The sequence below is a fragment of the Myotis davidii genome, unplaced genomic scaffold, assembly GCF_000327345.1.
Source record: "Myotis davidii unplaced genomic scaffold, ASM32734v1 scaffold402, whole genome shotgun sequence".
In the NCBI taxonomy this organism is placed as follows: domain Eukaryota; kingdom Metazoa; phylum Chordata; class Mammalia; order Chiroptera; family Vespertilionidae; genus Myotis; species Myotis davidii.
In genome coordinates this window covers 298,746-307,676 of record NW_006293393.1, presented here as the reverse complement: position 1 = coordinate 307,676, position 8,931 = coordinate 298,746, and the positions used below count along the sequence as shown (strand labels likewise).

Below are 8,931 nucleotides of genomic sequence, written 5' to 3'. Positions count from 1 at the left end.
GCAGGAAGTTGATATGGAAAACAAACAACACAGGGAAGACTGGAACCTAGAGGACCCAGAGCAGGCATTCCAAATCTCCATCATTTTATGTAGAGCTGATCCTGCATTTGGGTCAGGGAAACCTAAAGCCAAGTAACCGAGTAGCTGTAACTGTCGGGCTAAGTACACCACAGGAGGGGAGAGCATGGAAAGAACCTGCTCTTCAGTGCTTTCTCTTCTCTCTTAGATTTGGACAAAAGCCTTTATCAAATATGTTGGCCACTCTCATCATCATCTCCTTCTTTATTATTTAATTTTTTCCATTACAGTTTACATTCATATTATTTTGTATTAGTTTCAGGTATACAGCATCTTCTGTGTCAGTGTTTATATTATGGTCTGAGGCATCCCTATATGGTAAATGGACTTTGCTTAACCAATTTTACTACTGTTGGCTGTTTCAATTATAAATTTCCAACATTGTGAAATTACTAAGTGGGACTCTTTAAAAAGAAATAAGAAATGCCTATTTAATGAGACCATTGAAATGTACAATGGCATATTCTTTTAGGTGCTTGGTAATTATAAGCATAATTGAACTCAATCAACATTTGTGGGTACTTTTATTACATAATTTATCATCGTTAGTCCCATTTTAAATTTATTTATGGCTCCTTGATTATAATAGGGAGCAAATTTTTGTTCTTTATATTATATAGTGCAGTGCTTTGCCCATAGTAGATGTTTGTTAACTGTGTTAGAAGTTAAGCCCTTTTACTTTTTTAGAATGTAATGGTGGAGAAACAGAGAAACAAGAGCTCCTCTGAGATAGTGGATATTTGGCAATTAATTTATATTTTGGTCTGCCATTACTTAATTTGTGAAGTTAGATTTAAGGTGGAGGTTAACCCAATTTTAGTTTAGAGCAGAAATCAGAACACTAATATAAAAATATTTGTAAAACAAATCATAGTAGGAATGGAAAATATAAAGGGAAGTTTATATGTGGAACAATAATTGTGCTTGCCTTTTCCTCACTGCTGTTTCTGTGTGTGGTGTGTGTATGTGTGAATTTGTGTGTGTTTCAATTAGTCAAAATAGATTTTTAAATTGCTATGGCGAGGGGAATGGGAATGCTTAGTTGTCAGAAAAAATCATCTTCATGTTTCTCACTTTTATAATTATCCTAATTATATATTTCAAAATTAGCAACTCCAGTTTCTACTGTGCAAGATTTTCTTTCATTTATAAAAGTATTGTATAACTAACTAACATCAGAATTTTGGGATAGTTTATTTTAGAGTCATGGAATAACAATGTTCTATAACTAGAGATTAATACCTGAAGAGTAAATAATTCATTAAGTGTCACCCCCCCCCATAAAGTTAGATTATTACCTCAAACTATATAGAAAAAAAATAACAAATGGATTAAGGATTTAAATGTCAAAAGCAAAGCTTTGAAAACTTAGTAATAAATACAGATGAATATATTTTAGTCAGGAAGTATTCCTTAAAGAAGACATAAAGCATGTTGACTATGAAAGATAAGACATAAATTTCACTATATTAAAATTAAAAACTTTAGTGCATCAAGAAACCACTTAGAGAAAATGAAAAGTTTACAAACTAGGGGAAGATATTCACAATATACCCAACTGTAGAAGGATTAATATCAGGAGTACAAAAACAACCCATAGGAATCAGTAAGAAAAATGGATGAAAGTACTTAATAGACATTTCACAGAAGAGAAACTCATGACCAACAAACATATGGAGATATATTCTTCATATTATATCTGTTATTAATCATGAGAATGCAAGATAATAATATACTATCACTTTATACTTTTCTTTTGGCAAAAAAATTAAAAGCCTGATAATATAAATTGTTGGAGAAGATATAGATCCATTAGGTGTTCATTGCTATGCAGAATGCAAATTGGTGCAATCATTTTAGAAAACGAATGTTTTTGAAAAAATGCATATTCACATAGCCTGTGACTCAGGAATTCTACTGCTTAGGTATTTAATACAATTCATTTACAGGTACAACAAGGAACATGTTCAAAGATGTTCATTTCGGTGCTATTTAAGCAACTACCTGGAAACAGTCCAAATGCATATTAGTAGGAAAGTGGATGATTTAACTGTGATATACTCACAATAAAATATAACACAGCTGTTGGATGAAGTATAGCATTTACAAATATGAATGAATCTTAACAATGTAATGCTAAAACAAAGCAAGCTCAAAGTTAAAACAGCGGAAATATCTCTTAGATATAATAATTCTGTATAGCAAGGAAGTTAAAAAATGATGAATATGGAATGTTAGTGCCTCACATCTGGGAATCAAAAGGAATGTCATATGATGTGACCATGTAGCTGAACATAGGCTATGTGTAATCAGAGTCCTTTTATGTTGACATAGAAGGCTATATTATGTTATAGTTTTTATATTATTTATAAATGCAATTTTATAACTATACTAGAGGCCCAGTGCACAAAAATTTGTGCACTCAGGGGGCAAGGGGGGGGGGGCGTCCCTCAGCCCAGCCTGTACCCTCTCGCAGTCTGGGACCCCTTGGGGGATGTCCACCTGCTGGCTTAGGCCCGCTTCCTGGGGGATCAGGCCTAAGCTGACAGTCAGACATCCCTCTGGACGCCCGGGAGCCCTTGGGGGATGTCCATTTGCCAGCGGGGAGCAGGCCTAAGCTTCAGTTGAGCATCCTTAGCGCTGCTGAGGAGGCGGAAGAGGCTACCGTCACCACTGCTGTGCTGTCATAGTGACCAGTCATTCCCAGTGGTTCTGCTGTTAGGGTCAATTTGCATATTACCCTTTTATTATATAGGATACATAAAAGCCTAAGTGACCGGCCTACTGGCCAGTAGCTATGATGTGCACTGTCCACTAGGGGGCAGACGCTCAATGCAGGAGCTGCTGAGTTGCAGTTACTTGGAAGCAGGGGTTCTCAGGTGATGCACCCAGAACCAGAGAACCAATTCTGGGGTGCATCACCCAAGAACTGCCCTCTTGCAATCTGGGGCCCCTTGGGGGATGTCAGAGAGTTGGTTCCGGCCCAATCCCTGCAGGACAGGCTGAGGGACTCCACCAGTTTATGAATCCGTGCACCGGGCCTCTAGTTTTACATGAAAAACCATTTTTAAGCTCATTCTCAGATTATCTGTGCCTATCACATAAAAAAGGAAACATAAGAATCATTCTACTCCATTTTCTTGGTGCTCATTTTTATTATACTTGATCTATTTTTCAAAGAAAAAAAAATTAAGGCAATATCTGAGACCAATTTTAACTGCAAAAGTATTTAAACCTCAAAGATGTCGGGTTTTGGGTTGAATACTCTGGGTCATGTATGTGGAATATTAGAGATAAATATTTAATTTCCTAAAACTGCATTTTCTAAATATACACAGTTTTTTATATTTTGAAAATAAAATTGGAAGCATCATAGAATAGCAAAATTAAATCTATTGTGAGTTACTGTAAATATAATACAATACAAGGATTAGGTGACATATACAAGATTCAAGATAAGCACAAGAGTTAATCAATAAAAGGGATAGAAATTTCAGCTTACAAAAATAGCCGGCTGTTTTAAAAATAGGAAATCCTATTTTATAATGAAATCCAAAATATTTATTCATATTTGTATTAGTTTGCTAGGGCTAACGTAAGAAATTATTACAGACTGGCCCTGGTCGGATGGCGTCCTCCCGTACGCCAAAAAATTTGTGGGGTCTATCCCCAGGCAGGGCACATACCTAGGTTGCAGGTTTGATCCCTAATCAGCTCTTGTATGGGATGCAACCAATGGATGTTTCTGTCTCCCATCAATATTTCTCTCTTTCTCCCTTCCTCTCTCTCTCAAAATAAAATAACAAACAAAACAAAACATATCCTTGGGTGAGGATTAAAAAATTTATTATATACTGGATGGCTTAAACAACAGGAATTAATTTTTTTACAGTTCCTAAGCCTAGAAGTCCAAGATCAAAGTGCTGGCAGGTTTGGTTTCTTTTGGAGCCTCTCTCCTGGGTCTGCAAATGGCCATCTTCTTTCTGTGTCCTCACATGGTCTTTCCTCTGTGTGGCCACATCTCTAGACTCTTCTTATAAGGACACCAGTCATATTGGACGAGGATTCCACCCCACTGGCCAATTTTAACTTAATAACCACAGGGTGGAAATCAGACATAACCTTGAGAAACCAGGACTGAGGGGGAGGGCAAGTGAGGGTACCTGAGGGTATGCATTTTGAAATGTAACAAGATGACATTTTCATGACATGTATACAGAACCTTCAATATACAAAAAGTGGTGTTTCTTGATCACCTGAATTTATGGTCTGTGATTTGGACCTGGAACTTTACTCTTTAAATACTCTATTTAGTTACAACAACCTCTGCTAACAAGGACTGAAAAAGATTGAGCTGCAGTATGGCTTGATCCAAGGCTAGAGACTCATGAACTGTAAAATCTTACCAGAGCTCTTGTAATATGCCATCATAAATTGAAAAAACGCCCCCCCCAAAAAACAACAACCCAGTACAGTGTGAAATACTGGCCTTCTGCAGTATCATGAAGATGATCTTATATATAATCTTGGAAAGTGGCGGCCTGGGGAGAAAAGCATACACAATCTTGGTGCAAATGTAAGCTAACTCTTGTTATTCAGTTTGATGACATTCTGGTCAAAATGAACTTATTAGTTTTTCTTCTAGACTTGAAATTAAAATAAAAATGGGAAATAGCCAACTTTTAGGGAAGAAGGAGTTACTCAAAGTAAGCCAATATTTTGAGACAATAGTTAAAAAGAAAGGTATTGTGTTATTTATAGAAATAAGCCTCAGCCTAAATGACCTAAATCATACTGCATTTCTGCCAATCCATAATTAGATCAGCCCATGTTCAATTAAATGAAATCAATAAAAACATGTTAAAAAAATGCTGGTTCTACTGTCGAGTGTCTGTGTGAACCTGGGCAATGTACCTGGCTTTTTTAAAAAATAGAGTATATTTTACAATTCCAAAATATTGTACACATTAAATCTGATCACATATTTAATGTGCATGGCAATTGTCATAATTTATGTTATTATTAAAACTTTTACTAATTGGAGGTTTTTAGCAGCCTGACCCATGATATAAAATGTTGGTTTTTTTGTTGGCTTAACCATATATGTTTAGTTATTGAGTCATATGATTTCTGCATTTCCTAAATAATTTAACTTTATTACACATTAGAAATTATTGATACACAATAAAAGCTTCCTATGGCTTTTCACAATGTACAGCTAAAAATACATGAAAATATAGTGAATGAAAGAATGAATTCTTTAGGCAATACTCTTTATGACTTTCAAAACAAAATAGGAAAAAGAGAAGAACATTTTAATGGCCTCTGGCAGATATTAATGACAATAATAATGTCATAAATACTATAGTAATGTCTATTTTAGCCTTCCTAGTTTAGTCATTCAGGAGATTTTAACAAAATAAACCAGTGAGCTTTCATATTCTAAAGAGGAGGTTTTGTTATGAATTTTCTCTGAGGGAAGTACAAGTGCAGAAGAATTAAGAAGTTCATTAATATCCTAATGAAATAACTCTTCTTTCAGGCCTCCTATTTCAGTTTCCTCTTCCAATAGAAGCCTTACTTAAGAAACAAATTTGTTCCATTAAATCAGAATTCTGAAAGTGTTGAGATTCCTAGACTAAAATAAAGAAAACATGGTTTTAAAAAGTCTTCATAATTCACAGCTTAATTTTTGTTTTTGAGATAAACTATGACTTATTTGGGAAAATATTGTGCAAGCCAAACTTAGGATTCTGGTAGCATTTATTTGAGGTTCTTTGTTGCCTTTTGCCATTTTGAAGAAATGACATCTATCTTTTTTTCTAGTAGCTTTATTAACTCTCATTAGTCCCTTTCTCAACACTTTTTTTTTTTTAACTCATAGATGCAGAGAACAAACTGATGGTCTGCAGATGGGAGGAGGTTGGGGTGGGGCTGGGTGAAAAAAGGAAAAGGGATTAAGACATACAAATTGGCAGTCATAAAAATAGTCATGGGATGTAAAGTACAGCATAGGGAATATAGTCAATAATATTTTATTAGATATGTATGGTGAACATCAGAATGTTAACAGTAAATGGTGCCAGATGTTAGACCCCAGTCTTTGAGTTTTGGCTAAGAAAGAATTCAGAACCAAGACTCAAATACAAGTGAAAGTTTATTTAGAAAGTCATAGAGGTAGAAGAAGTGAGCTAGCTGGGCTGTGTGAACTCAGGAGACAAGTTACAGAGATGATAAAGGGACCCTTGGAGCTTAGGAGATAGAGAGCAAATATATATGCCTTGAGGGAAAAAAGGGAGGAAAGGCATGGGAGTACTCAAGAGAGAGCTTGATCCTTCATCTTAAGGGCTTTTAACTGGAGATCTCAGGGGATGGTCTCAATAGAATATTCATCAGCTTTCCGGGTGTGTTTCCTCTGGGTTGTGGTCTCCACTGATTGATTGGTACCAGGGCAGAGGATCATTAGTCATTGCAGCTGGTCCTGGTGTCAGCCATGGCGCTGCCCCACCTGGCCTTGCTGCTTTTCTGGGCCTAGAGCTGAAGAACTGAGGCCTAGATGTTATCTTTAGGACTTAATGCTTAAAGGAGGGGTTCAGCAAAGGCTTGTATGGGAGTCCTATTCTCTGGCCCCCTTGTTCCTCCTCTATCACATGACTAGCAACGTGTCAGGAGAGGCAAGGTCAGGGGAGGGTCTGAGCCACATGACCAGCAATGTGAAAGGTCAGGGGTTCTAAACAGCATGACCAGTGATATGTTAGGGGAGAAAAGGTCACTCTGGGGACAAAGTCCCAGCCCAGTTTTGCTCATTACTAGGCACCCAGGGCTTCCTGCTCTGTTGACCTTCTGTACCTAGCCTATTGTTTCTACTCTGCTCATGTCTCTCTAACTGCCTCCTATATCAAGATGGATAGTCTTATTGGGGTGACCAGTCATAAAGTATATACATGCTTAATCACTGTGTTGTACACCAGAAGTTAATATAATATTGTACGTCAACTAAATAAAAAAAAGAACATATCAGATTCATTTTACACTTTTGCCAGAACTGCAGTGACATAAATTTTTGTTTTGATTTAAACTTTTTATGAATTAATTTTATTACTGGTGAATTTTAACAGTATAAGAATATGAAAGCAAAAGTCAATGCATGAACATTAAGAAAGCAGAATGTTTCTTGTTAGGGATTTTGTCTTGACCTTTGCCAATGAGGGTAGCAGCAGAGAGGGAAATAGTGAGTTAGTAAAGAAAGGGTATCATTACTTGCAGCCCTGCTTATCCTCCCCCACAATACCTCCAGCTGTTTCTTTCCAACGTGGGCTGGGCATAATGGCTCTTGCAAAGAAGGGTGGCGGGAAGAAGAAGGGCCATTCTGCCATCAATGAGGCAGTGACCAGAGAATACACCGTCAACATTCACAAGCACATCCATGGAGTGGGTTTCAAGCAGCATGCCCCTCAGGAACTCAAGGAGATCTGGAATTTTGTCATGAAGGAGATGTGTGCATTGACATTAGGCTGAACAAAGCTGTCTGGGCCAAAGGAATAAGGAATGTCCTATACCGTACCCGGGTACAATTGTCCAGAAAATGTAATGAGGATGAAGACTCATCAAACAAGCTCTACACGTTGGTCACCTATGTACCTGTCACCACTTTCAAAAATCTACAAATAGTTAACGTGGAGGAGAACTTACTGCTGATTGCCAAATAAAGTTATAAAATTGCAAAAAAAAAAAAGAAAAAGAAAAAGAAAGGATATCATTTCTTGAGAGAGTCTTTACTAGAGTCAAAAGGTAGCAGTGATCCTTTGAAAATAGAACAGTCTACAGTAGTAATTGAAGGTCTTTTACAAGTCCCTTCACTGCTGCTGCTATTCCTGACAGTGAAGCTATTTTAACTTTTAATTCGCTGAAAGGCAATAAGACAGCTGTCTTCACAGTAGGAAGTTAGGGGTGAGTGTTGGAGAAACAGCTTCTCCTTTCATGTAAATTGAAGGAGACTATACTAGAGAAAAGTTTACAGTTACTCTACAGACTCTCAGCAAGCAGACCAGAGTGCCATCTTTAGTGAGTCTTATAACTTCTTTTAATTGGCCAAGCACATCAGATCTGAGGGCAGATTTTAGATTGACAGCAATGAAACTGTTGCTGGTTGAAATGGGGTCCTTTCACAGAGTCACAAGAAAAGCATTTCAGGACCCTATGAGAAGATGAGATGTAGTGGAAAGACTCATTAGAATAGAAGTAAAAGACTGCCCCCAGGTTCTTGATGGCTCATTTCTTCCCGTCCGGCTGTGGAAGAAGTCCAGCCTTGTCTTCATGAACCCCAGAAGGACCAGGGTCCAGAAATTCGGTACCATTGTTCCAGTCCATGCCAAAGCTTAGTCCAGTTCAGTCTCTGTCCCCACTTGGCTTAGTCTTTGTTCCTGGCTCTGCCCAGTGCTGTGTTGCTGTACCTCGTCTTGCCTTTGGGCCCCTGTGGCTACTATGGAGAAAGAGAGAGCTATTGGGAGCGCAGGACCACAGGAATGAATGGCAAACAAATACCTGTTACCACGCCAGAGGCCTTTGTTAAGCTTTGATTCTATTATCTCTGGCTTTCAAACTGACCAATATCTTTCCCAGTCCTTCATGGGCTTGTGCTGGGCCCTCTCCCTAACGAATCTGTCTTTTCCCAGATTAGACATCTTCCCTTCAAGGTTGCCATCTTGGCTTCTATTGTGCATGCCCTAGTAGCAGGCCCTCCTCATGCACCATCTTGGCTTCTTCTGGGCATGCACCCACCACAGGAATTTCCACTTTATTGTTTTCTCTCTCCCCTGGCAATCCCGGCTAATGACTGGTAACCGATCCTTC

General features: G+C 37.9%; 1 pseudogene; it reads left to right on the top strand.

The window, feature by feature from the left end:
- The first annotated feature begins 7,208 nt into the window (after positions 1 to 7,208).
- LOC107183659 lies at positions 7,209 to 8,065 on the top strand (annotated as a pseudogene).
- Positions 8,066 to 8,931: the final 866 nt, after the last annotated feature.